We start from the raw sequence: 13,319 nt of genomic DNA on the forward strand, positions 1-13,319 counted from the left end.
GGGGTCTTCTCCTGAAAAATCACTTCATTTCTCATAATCCACGCTGAACAAACCACTCTGAACCAATGCATTCTCCAGAACTTTAGACACCTAGGCAAGGGTACATATCTGGGTACATATCTGTTGTTCCACACTTTGTACCATTTCATATATTATGGGGTTTGATTGGTCATAAAAAATATATTTAAGTTAAAATTTAATTATTAAGTATTTTGACCAATTACAAGCGCATAACACATGGAGTGACACAAAGTGTGGGACAACAGATGTGCTCCCCTAAGCAAATAGTTATGTTTTAATTTGTATCAATGTATATTCATTATTACTACTTAAACCATATTTTTCACTAATTGATAAATTTTTGGAAAAGTTGTTTTCTTTCAGTGTGATATTAAGTGATCTATAAATAGAACCATGTGCATGTGCTGAAGGACACATCGAAAATTTGAAAACATTAATTTTTTAAATCCAAAATACTTCTTTTTCCTTCTCACGTGTGCAAACAGTGTTGAAACCAAATCCTCCATAACCAAGAAGATGAATGAAAAACAAAGATGATGAAAAGTGAGAGCAATTGAGGAGTGTTAAGAGAGGTTGAAAGAGTTTGCATTCAAAACTGGATAATACTTTATTTAATTGATTCATGAAGGAGATTACAATTTATATAGGATTACAAACAAGCAAATCAACTACCAAACTTCCACCTAAGGAACATAACTAACTTATTCTAAAAACTATTGAAAAGATGCAAGCTGGATTCTCACTAAGCGAACTTGGGCTTGCTTAGCGAAATCTTCAGTCTCACTCGGTCAAATCGTAAAGCAATAAAACCTCAAACTCATAAATTTGTCTCGTTGAGCGAGCTCAACCTTACAATAGAAGTGGTCAAACTCCTTACTATATCTCACAGTGATGTAGTCGGAAGCACATGGGTTTGACAAGCATCAAACTTAAAATGATAAACACAAGTTTGCAAGCATAAACCTAATAAATAAGCTATGGAATCCACTAGATAGAGAAACTTCAAAATTTTATTAATTGTAAGATAATGAAACGAAATTATCTAAGAGCATTTAAATAGAAAACGGTAAACCTAATCCTAAATTATCCAAACTCGAAATTAAACAAAAACTGCTAAAAATAGTAAAAGTCATTTTCAGACCTGAAACGAGCCCATATGGCCTAAAAAGCCTATACCTCAAGACAAAGCGATGATTTGTGTTTGTTGGTCCAATTCCCTATTTGGAAAGGTATAATAATGATCATCCTGACATCGAACGCCAAACTTGTGCAAATCCTGCCGATCCTTTCCCACAAGCAACTTCAACTTCGATACATGCAACCAGCCTTCCTACATCACTAAGCGAGTCTCCTAGTTCGCCGAGCGATTATTACAAAACTCATTGTTTCAAGTTCGCTTCGTGAAAGCTTATCTCGCTGAGTGGATGCCTTCTCCAAAATCTTAATGCTCTTTTTCATTCTTTGGTTGACATCCATCCTTTTGTTTCTTTTAAGTGCTCCTCTTGATTTTGCTTGTTTGACAAAGAGAGAGTTAAGCAGTTTGTTAGTGTATAAACTAACATTGTGGATATGCTTTGTTTAGAACGTGGAAACCAAACTAATGCTCAACATTATGTTGTAAAGGAGATTTAATTTGTTGACACATCTGTTGCATCCAATCTACAAAAGATGGAGAATGGTAGAGCAAACGAAGCTAAAGCCTAGTATTCTTACATACCTTAGAGGCAACATTTATCTTATTTGTTTTTTTCGACCTTACCCCATTTTTTTACAAAATTTGTTCTCTAATAAATTCCATCACATAATCCTATGAATCATGACGTACCGCCTCTTACAGCCTGCATTACTTAAGTTGACAAGTTTCCTGACAAATTAAGCATGCATTTTGTATTACATTTCAATCCAATGAAACTATGAAAGGGTTTATCCTGGTACTTTTTTCTTATCACAATCTCTTCCTTTCTATGTCGAGAGAAAGTTTGAGAGGACATCATATTTGAACTAATGTGTTTATGATATCACCTCACATATATAGATATTGACAGAAAAGAAAGGACATCAAACATGCAAGGGATAATATTTAAATAGAAAATTAACTATCAAAAGGCTTTCCAAATTTGAACCAAGATCATAATGTGAAATTTGCTACGATAAGTTAACAATTTATAACACCCCACCATAGAGTTTGGTACAGACTATCTAGAAATAGATGTTAAAAGTTAAAATTGATAGCTAGCAAGGGGTAATATTTAAAGAAGGAAAACGCTTCAGCGCCAATGTAACCAAATATGAGAAAGATGTAAAAAAAATTGTTTCTAAAGGAAAAACACCAAGCTAAACAAAGTGCTTTTTTGTAAAAGAAATGATTTAAACTAATGTTGTGAGAACTGGACCATACTAAACAGTCCGACCGATTTGATCATTGACTGGACTTGAAAATGGTTCTAGTTTGCAGTCTTAACCAAATGAGAGTTTGACCGCTTTGAATTGGGAAAATCTCGGTCGGACTATGCTAAACCAGGTTAAACTGGAATAACCCAGAAAGTAAACCGGACGATTTACTTAAAATTAAAAAAAACGAATATTACTCTAATCTTTTGTTTTTGTTTTATTCTAATCCAAAAATATTGAGAGATGTTATTTCAATATAATTATACATAATTAAAATTTTACATTTATATATAATTATATGTTTATTGATAAATTTATTAATTATATATGAAATCACCTGGTCCGACCGGATAATTTAACTATTTGAACCGGTTAAACCTCATACGAGACCTCTTCCGGTTTGACGTCCGGCTTGGGTTTCACAACATTGATTTAAACAAAATGCTTTTTGTAAAAGAAATGATTTAATAAAGGCTTTATCCAAAGAGAATTTAAATTTTAATTAAAAAAGAAAAAAATCAGATTGGATACCTTCATATATAATTCTATTAAAATGAATTAATGGATGAATACAGTTATTAAATTCGGATATGAGTAAATTAAAATAAAATTTTATATATCTTTATATAAATCGAATGTAGTTTCCCGTTTGTTGAAAAAAAAATCATCCTATATAAACTATTGCTTACTGAATTTGGTATAAATTAACATGTTAATTTATATTAGAGTGGATTTGGTGACAATTTAGATTGATTTGAATATTATTTTCTCTTCAGCCTGTTCTTTTTGTATACAGTAAAAAAGCTAAATTGAATGAGGATCAATGAAAAGGAACGAAACTCCTTTTTTGGAGGGGGGAGCTCCTTAAAATATCATCTTACAAATCTTTATGAAATCGAAATAGATTTGCAGAATTGCAGTGTATGTTTGCGTTGCTGTAAAAGCATCTTGATGGCCCTCTTCTTTTTTCTGTTACTTCATTTGTAGCTATTTGTAAGGCAATAAAAGTCATCAGAAAAAATGATGTATACCTACCAAACGTCAAGGTTATAATCATGCACATATTACAAAGGGAAAAGAAGGAGACAAGAAAATAATCCTAAAATAAAATAAATTTTTCAACTTGAGCCTTCTAATTATGCAATATGCATATTTGCATGCGTCAGAGTTTTATTTTGAGAAATCGTTAATTATCAAACTAAAATTAAATATATATATCACTTAAAGGAAATTGAAAAAGACAAAAAGACCTGCAGCAAATTAAACTTTACATTAAAGACTCCCCCAACATACATCTCCGTCAATTAAATATCAGGGGCCACTCAAAATTTAATAAGATACGTGTTAGGTTCAATTTGAAGTTTTGGACACCAAAAGCTGTCACATTATTAGCTATCCGTACACGAAAAGAATCCAGACAAAAGTAAAATTTACTTTATAAAGAATAAAAATGTTATCAGATTGTATTTAAAGAGTAAATTGTTCTATCATAAAAAAATCTCTTTGTTTTGTGTGCACTTATCTATGGATATGATCCTAACCCATGCACCTGTCTATTATTTCTTAATGATAAATCACTTCAGTCTTAATTGTCTGCACTATTCACTATCATGTAGTAGTTGATAAGAAGCGTGTCCCAGTGGCAAATTCTTTTAATTGCTGATAGCATTGGTGGTTGGAATGAAAAATCAGCAAAAGTCGGTGTGTCTAGAAATTTTAGAAGACTTTCAGCCAAGACTTTGCAGCTTAATTGCAGCTATATCAAAGACTGAGCAGGTTACTTTGAATTGCTAAAAAAGTATAACAATAACATTACCTTACAAACAAGTCGTTTTCTGGTTTATAGATTAACCTTTTAAGATGCTTGTAGCGATATAAAATGAAAAGTATGATCTAAATAAAGAATAAAGATGATTGATTTGATATAGAAGAAGTAAATTTGAATTGATCAAATAATTGCAACTTAAAGAATCACCAGCATCCCACTCGAGTCCTACCATAAAAAAAAGAGTTATAAGATGTTTAAGTGATTTGATGTGAGAGTGAAGGAGATTAAGAGTGAAGTCTCACCCACAACAAAAATCATAACATATTAACAAACTAATAACTAACAACTAACAATTTTATGTAAAAAACAAAATGTATGTTCTTAGAGTAGATTTGGCGTTGATACAATTGTTTATTTTACTACACATGCATGCACCATCTTCCCCTTCCAAAAATGTTAGGGACATGATTTGTACCTGATATTTGTATATCAGGGTGCTATAAAGGAAAGGACCTTGCATAACTCATTCAAATTTCCTTCTTTCTTCATTCAAATTTATTTTAAAGTAGAGACCTAATTAGGTCCGTATAAAATACAAGAACACATTTGGTTTCCAGAAAATAAAAAATCTCAAATCGATAGTTATTATTAGAATTTTGTTCTTCTTAAAATATATTTTAATTTATGATAAAGCAATATAACATTATTATAATCAACATGAATACTTTTGTTTTTATCCGGAATTATTCTTCTGAATGAAATTTACAAGGCCCAGGTTGGAATTTTGATTTTTTAGGATTATATATCATAATTAAAAAAGAATGTACAAAAGATATATGCATAATTAATACCTTGACCTTTGGTAGGTATGCATCAATTTTGATGATGACTCTTGTGGCCTTAGCAGTAGCTTCAAATAATGTTACTGAAAAAAGAAGAGGGCCATCAAGAGCGTTTACAACAACGAAAATTTACAGTCCATATCTATTTCGTTTTCAAAAATAGTACTAAGATGCTTTTTTAAGGAGCTTTCTACCCAATCAAATAAAGGGACATCCTTCCTTTTTCATTGAATCCTATTCATTTTAACAATTTTACTGCATACTAAAAGTAACAGGCTGAAGAAAATAATTTTGAAAATCAATCTAAATTGTAACATGTTAGTTGTATGCACCAAGTTCGAACTCTGCTGTTAATTTCTACCAAATTCAGTACACATGCTTACGTTAGCCATTTGTGCATAGCAGTTGTTAACACAGGATAACATTTTTTTTTAATAAATGGGACGTCATCTTGGTACGGATAAAGTGTTTATCAAATTCATTATTTTGAAGCTTAAAATCAGACTTTCGCTGAAGCTATCTATCAGTTGTGTAGTATGTATGGTGCAATTTTGTTGGGTGTGGGTATATGGAGCCTATAAATGTGTTATAAGTAGCTCTTTGGTTTGTCACAATTTGGACTATTTGGCACATTAAGAACAAACTTATCTTTGAGAACTTGAGGTTCCAAATATAGGAGATGGTGAAGCTTATTTTTTTGCATTACTGAAACCTTATTATTGTCCGCTTTCTTTTCTTCTCTTACTCTTATGTTAATTGGATGAGACATTCATCAACTTGTTTTTCTCTTTGTTAATTTCAGAGATTCAGTGAATAAAGTATCATTTGTTCTCCTAATATTTTATCTCTTGATTAATAAAGTTTTTACAGCTGATAAAAAAAAAAGTGTGTTGTTGAATTTCACAATTAGTTAAATATAGGTAATTTGAAGACTCCTGAATAAGCTGACAAATTAAATGTTTAGGTCAAGCCTGGAGTTCTGTCTTGACTGGTTGTTGATTATTAAATAGAGGTGGACTTTGTGATGCTATACTGCTATCCTTTCTCATATATTTAATAAGCAAAAAAAAGTTAAATTTTAACGACAAGTTGGTTTGTGCTGAGAAAGGTTAGTTTGAGAGGACATGTGGATGTTTGTCAACAACAAATATTATTTCAAATATCTTATGTATCTATGAACAAAACTTTGTGTCTAAATTCAAGTCTATGTTTGGTACATTCTTTTTTCATTTTTTAATTATGTTTGTATAATAAGTGTCAAATTTACGTTTTTTTACATAAATAGTTAGCACTTTTCCACTATGATTCCACTTGTAATTGATTGAATCAATTTTTGGGTACAATTTGTTTATGAATTCATTTTTCAATATCTCTTAGTTAATATTTGACCATATATATTTTGGAATGAAAATTAAGGGATTCAAATCAATGTTTTTTAAGCAAAATTCTGACATTATATTCATTCATAGTTAAATCAAGAGGATATTGAAATATGATGTTTCTAATATATGAAATTTTAATATGGAGTGCTGAATACATAAAATATACAAAATAACTTTTGGTGAACAAGAATCATACACAATGTTGGGAGTCTCAAATAACCATTTTGTATAGTGAGAATTCTTTCGTTGGAGTAAAAATACACAAATAATTGCATCTTTAAAAAGGAAAAACACAAAATTTTAGAACCCTAACTTCCCATTTTCATCATTTTTTATTTTTTAGATATGGGATTGTAGTTGTAGAGTTTTTGTTAGTTATTGGAGAGGAAGATTTGAAAACGAAAACATTGCAACCTCATGGAGCTCACTTTGATGCTTTTCCATTGAGTTTCATCAACTTTTCTCTTCCATTATTTTGGAAGAGAACCTGAATTTCTTTCAAATTTTAAAAACTGGAATAATTGACCAACGAAAAAGTGTGGTGCTTGCGGAGGAGCAAAATTACTGTCCGCTTGCAGTATCTCTAGTACTCGCGGAAAATGTATAATTTCTTATTTGGATTATATGTGATTGTTCAATTTAATGTACCTATTTTAATTCATTTCAATATATTCATGTATGCAATGATTTTTGTGCTTTATTCTTGTTCTTTATGCTTGTTTTAGTTTGATTATTTAAAACATGTATGGTTGGAAATCCCACATTTGAGTTTGAACTAATATATGTCACCCAACATTTTTATTGCATTTAATATTTATTTTTGTTTCTAGTTGTTTAAATTGGAAATCAAAACAATTCTGAAAAAACCTTTTGAGCTTAAAATTATAATTATTGTTGAATGGTCTAATATTGTTCAAAACTCATGTAGATACAATATTTCTTTATACTTATTCATTATATTGAAATTCAATATTTTATTGACGAATTTGTCGTTAGAAATATATTACAAAAGAAAACAACTAGAAAGTTAAGTAATAATCATTAAAAAGCAAAGTTCCTTGTGCCTTCTAAATTTCAATATGATAGGAATAATACGGAGAAGCATTAAAGTATTCCTTGTGCCTTCTATATTTTTTATTTTCCAGTAACCAAACGTGTTTCCATATTTTTTTTAATATCCTAATTGGGTCATTATGAAATTTGAATGAGTTACACCAATTCTTTTCTCCGTATAGCACCTGACGTACAAACATCAAGATTATTTGCTTTCTTACAGGTACAAAAATGATCCCAACATATAAAAGTTGTTGCATTTAACTTGCTATCGGAAGATTTCCGGTGCACCTCCTATTAATGTTGAACAATCTTAGCTATTCAAGGAAAAAGGTTAAATGTATGCCAAAAGGGAACTTGAAATCGCATCAACAATGTCTTAATTGTCATAAAGTATTGCTGTTTTTCTTTTATTAAAAACAGTTTTTCCTTTCTATTTAGTTAATTGGTGTGTGTTACAAGTACTTCTTGTTGATTGCCTCATACGAATACCACATTGTTAGCACAAGAAGGATCTTATTAAATCATGTCTTACATCCTATCTTGCATTAATAAAATATTATATAAATTAAAAAATTAAATATTATTATTTTTTATTTTATTATCATTAATGTGAGATAATATTTATGATATAGTTTTGGACAACAAATTATACTGGTCATTTCAAATATGAAAAACATTACATGCTCACCTGCCTACTTTATTTTGTTTGTTGCAATACTAACAATCTATCTTATGGATTTTCAATCCATTCATAATATGACATCATACCTTGCCACTTTTACCTTTCAACAACAAACATGAGCTACCCTTTATCATTTTCAAAATGCTCTTCAAATCTGTCTCATCACTCATCAGAATCAGAATTAAAAAAAGTGTTGTTCCTTCACACATTTTGCATAAAAATGCTGTGTCTGGAAAGTTTAAAAGAATTTACTGTTCAGTTTCAACTATAATTTCTTTTCTTAATTGCATTCTTGTCATACATGCACTATATCTTTTTCTTTTCAACTACATTTTATTATATTATAGTAATGATTTGTTTTTCTAATATGAGGAAATAATGTATACACTAATAGTAATGTATATACTAATAGTATATCTTCTTTCTTAATTGCATTCTTGTCATACATGCATTATATATTTTTCTTTTCAACCACATTTTATTATAACAATAATTTGTTTTTCTAATATCAGAAAATAATGTATGTATTAACAATATACGAATTTTATATATTGTTATTGCATCGTTTATTATTTATGTTTAATTATTATTGTCTTTTAAAAAAAGTAATTAAAATAAATAATAGATAATATAGTTATTATATTTACATCTTTACATTATGAGTACATAAATATTACATTCTTCTAATATTCATATATAATCCAAACATGATATTAAACTGTGATTAATCCTAGTTAAATTGGGAGGACCCCATAGAAAGGTGTAAAACTATTTCTTTATTATTCTTAATACTAAGATCGGAAATTTTTTACCACTGAGATGAACAAACACTGATTATAACATTATTTTTAATCTAAATCATTGCAGCTATTGTTTTTCTTTGAGCATTGCTAGTGCATCTCCTCTGCCGTCAATATAGGAACTGACATGTTAAAGATCTTTAGTTCCAAGTACTGATATAAAAGTTTTATTCTTTTGAAGAATAGAATGACACACGAATCAGAATGGCTATAATAACCCTGTCAGAAGAAAACGAATAGAAGAATATAATGGCACACGAATCCAAATTTGCTCGTATCTCTTCTTCTAAAGTACTCATCTCGTGAAAGAAGAAAGCACTACTTGATAAGAACCCAAATGAAATTTTGAGAAAGTCTGTAATTAAATCACATGCTAACTTTTAGTTTATCATCATTTGTCTGTGAAAATACCACTTTTTCGTTTATTCACGCGTGAGCATATAGCTCAGTGGTGGATTTTATTATTTTATATGCTCAGTAACAATTGAGAATGCCCAATGGCAGAGAGGTAAGTCATTGTTTGAAAGGTTAAAAGAAAGTGATCACAAAAAAAAATAGAATGATAAGATACACATGTGTGAACGTGGCCAGGATGGAGACAAGGAAGGGTTGTGTGGTTCTTCAAACGGGATGAGAATTGTACTCACCTTTATCCCATTTTATATCCCACCGAATAAGAAAATCTCATTTTATTAAAAAGAAAAAATATAAATTAATACTTTTATATTATTTTATAAAATTTTATTAATTAAAGAATTCATAACATAATTTTCTAGGATTGAAGATCTTTCTCTCAGGTATGGGGTGTGAGGAGGAGTGAAAAAGAAAGTAAGTTAATTTTTACTTTTATAACAATGAAAGGGTTTGTAATTTGATTTTATGAATATAATTTATTAAATGGGAAAAAGATGTATACACCGATAGTATAAAATTTTTTTACACTGTCATTACATCATCTATCATTGACTTTTTGTCATTAATGACTTTTAAATAAAATTATTGCAAATGAATGGTGGATCATATACTGATTTTGTATAAATCATTATACTGTCAGTGCACACATTTTACACACTTATTAAATTTATTTTTATAATATAGATGTATGGTAGTTATAATAATTACATTAATATCTTACTAATTATCCAGGTTTCACACCTAAAGCTACCACATTAATAGCTTTCCACATACATATCCATTATTTCTTCAATGATACCATTTTTCTTTGAATTTTATTTTTATACATTGCCATCCAGCTAAGCTGATGAGATACGTATTCAATGGGTTCTGTTCTAATTAAGGATAATGCATGACCCTACAAGTATCATGTAACACCAACGACAATAATATATCCGGAACAAATCCTTTCGTGTGCATTCCGTATAAATTAGGGAGAAGGGGATACTGAATAGTTACTAACCAAACCATCCTGAATTGGTTTCTTCAATTACCCAATTCCAACATTTGAGTGATATATCAGAATATTCTGCATAAATATAATACTGAAGCACTTTGTACCTTGTAGGCTAGCAATTGCAAGTTGAATTTGAGGGTCATTTACTTGGTTAGATTTAGGAGAATATGAAATGAAAAGGGAAAGTTCGAGAGATACACTTGCATTTAAAAGTCTGTATGTATAATGACCGTAAAGTTTTCACACTTTATTATTTCTCTTTGAAAACTAAACTCATAAACAAAATCTTACATGATAGATATATTATCAGTTTATAAGGACGACAAATAATAATTCTTTGATTTACTGTCAACGTTCTCCTAGTTATTTTATAAATATACCGTCCAAGTAATTATAAATATCATTGATTGTTTTTTACAAATTGTATTGGTTTTAGTATGATATCATTCTTCATCATCCCCACTCAGTCCATTGCAATGTTGTTATATTCAAATTGATCATTGACTCAACCATGGTATTGGGTTAATGAATTATAGGTTTGGACCGTTTGAGTGAGTCTAGATTTAAAAAATTAAAAAAATTCATAATACTAGTTAACATTGTTGTAACTAGCCTATATTTGTAATTCAGTTTAGTTAGGTAATATAGTTAGGAACTTTCTAAATGCAGAAAGTTCAGTTAGTTAGAGTGTGCTATAAAAGGAAAGGTAGCTTGTAATTGAAGTAATGCTTTTTGTAATGAAAGATTAATATAGTTCACTCACCTCCAATCTCCTCTATTCAATATTCATCCTCTTCTCTTCCTTGTATCACTTTTCCTTCACTCAATTCTTCTCTGCAAACTCATCTTCCTCTTCTCCTTGCTTCTGTTCTGCTTTACTTTCTTTTTCTTCTTCTGGTTTTGCAAGCAAACCAACAGTGGTATCAAGAGCTCTTGCTCGAATCCTGGATCAGTGGGAAAAGAGAAACCTATCATTTCATCCATGGCTGCAAACAGTGGGTTTACAATGACATTACCCATTCTGGATAGCAAGAACTATGAGAGATGGCGCATACAAATGAAGGTCTTGTTTGGTTATCAAGAAGTGCTTGATATAATTCAAGAAGGCTATCAATCAGTGGGTGAGGATGCAACTGAAGCTCAGAGACTGGTTCACAGAGATTGCAAGAAGAGAGACTATAAAGCCTTATTCATGATTCATCAATGTGTGGATGAATCGAATTTTGAGAAGATTTCCAATGCAAAGACAGCAAAAGAAGCTTGGGACAGCCTTGAAAAGTGCTATGCTGGTGCAGAGAAAGTAAAGAAGGTGAAACTCTAAACCTTGAGGAGGGAATATGAATTACTACAAATGAGAGATGGTGACTCAATTGGAGAATACTTCACCAAAATCAGATCTCTTACAAATCTGATGAAGGGATGTGGTGAAGTCATGAGAGATCAATTGGTAGTTGAGAAGGTATTGAGGACCTTAAACTCCAAATTTGATCATGTGGTTGTTGCCATAGAGGAGTCTAAGGATCTTGAGGTATTCAAGATTGAAGAATTGCAAAGCACTCTAGAAGCACATGAACAAAGGATCAAAGAAAGGAGCACAGAAAGAAATTCTGATCAAGCTCTCCAAGCTCAAACATCCAGAAAGCCATACAGTCAAGGAAACTTCACTAAGAAGTTGAAGAACAAATGGAAATCTGAAAAAGGAAGGAGCTATGAAGGAACAAGGCAGGATTCAAGCTCATTCTCTGGAAATAGAAGCAGTGGACAAGACCAGATGTCAAAGAGAAACAAGAAGAAGTTTGATAAGAAGAAAATTCAATGCTTTAATTGCAAGAATTTTGGTCACTTTGCATCTGAGTGCAGGTTCAAGGGTGCTCATGGTAATGGTCCAGAAATTGAAGCAAGACTGGCTCAAGAGGAGGAATCTGAGGAGGAACAGGTCCTACTGATGGTCACATCAGAGCAAGAAGTCAAGGAGGATTGTTGGTACCTTGACACAGGGTGCTCAAACCACATGTCAGGCAACAAGGAGTGGTTTGAAAGACTTGATGAAAAGGCAAAGAGCAGAGTGAAGTTTGCTTATCATAGCTTCATCAATGCTGAGGGAGTTGGGGATATCTCCATCAGAAGAAAGGATGGGAAGAGTGCAAGCATCAAAAATGTCCTATATGTGCCCAAGATGAAGAGCAACCTACTCAGCCTTGGACAATTACTTGAGAAAGGATATGAAATGACCATGGCAGACAAGATGCTAAATGTATTTGATCATGACAAGAATCTCATCTTAAGGGTTCCACTGTCCAAAAATAGAACCTTCAAGATTGGGATTCAAGTCAATGACCATAAGTGCCTATTATCTAAGACAACTCTTGATAATTGGACTTGGCATCAGAGGTATGGCCACCTGAACTTCAAGAGCCTTGAGTTGTTAAGCAGAAAGGGGATTGTGAATGGATTACCATCAATCAGTAGTCCAAACACAGTGTGTGATGACTGCTTGGCAAGCAATCAGAGTAGGAGCAGCTTTGTAGCTCACATACCAACTAGATCAACAAAGTCACTTGAGTTGGTCTATTCAGATGTGTGTGGCCCCTTTGAAGAACACTCACTAGGAAACAACAAATACTTCATAACCTTCACTGATGACTTCACAAGGAAGACCTGGGTTTATCTGATCAGAAGGAAGTGTGAGGTATTTTCAATCTTTGTCAAGTTCAAGGCTCAAGTGGAAAGGCAAAGTGGACAGAAACTAGTGACTCTGAGAACTGATGGAGGAGGTGAGTACTTGTCAAATGAGATGAAAGAATTCTGTGCCAGAGAAGGGATGATTCATGAAGTGATTGCTCCTTACACTCCACAACATAATGGTACTGTAGAAAGAAAGAACAGAACCATCCTCAACATGACTAGGAGCATGCTTAGAACAAAGTCTATGCCAAAAAGATTTTGGGGAGAAGCTGTCTCTACAG

Source organism: Lupinus angustifolius, chromosome LG15, assembly GCF_001865875.1.
Source record: "Lupinus angustifolius cultivar Tanjil chromosome LG15, LupAngTanjil_v1.0, whole genome shotgun sequence".
NCBI lineage: Eukaryota > Viridiplantae > Streptophyta > Magnoliopsida > Fabales > Fabaceae > Lupinus > Lupinus angustifolius.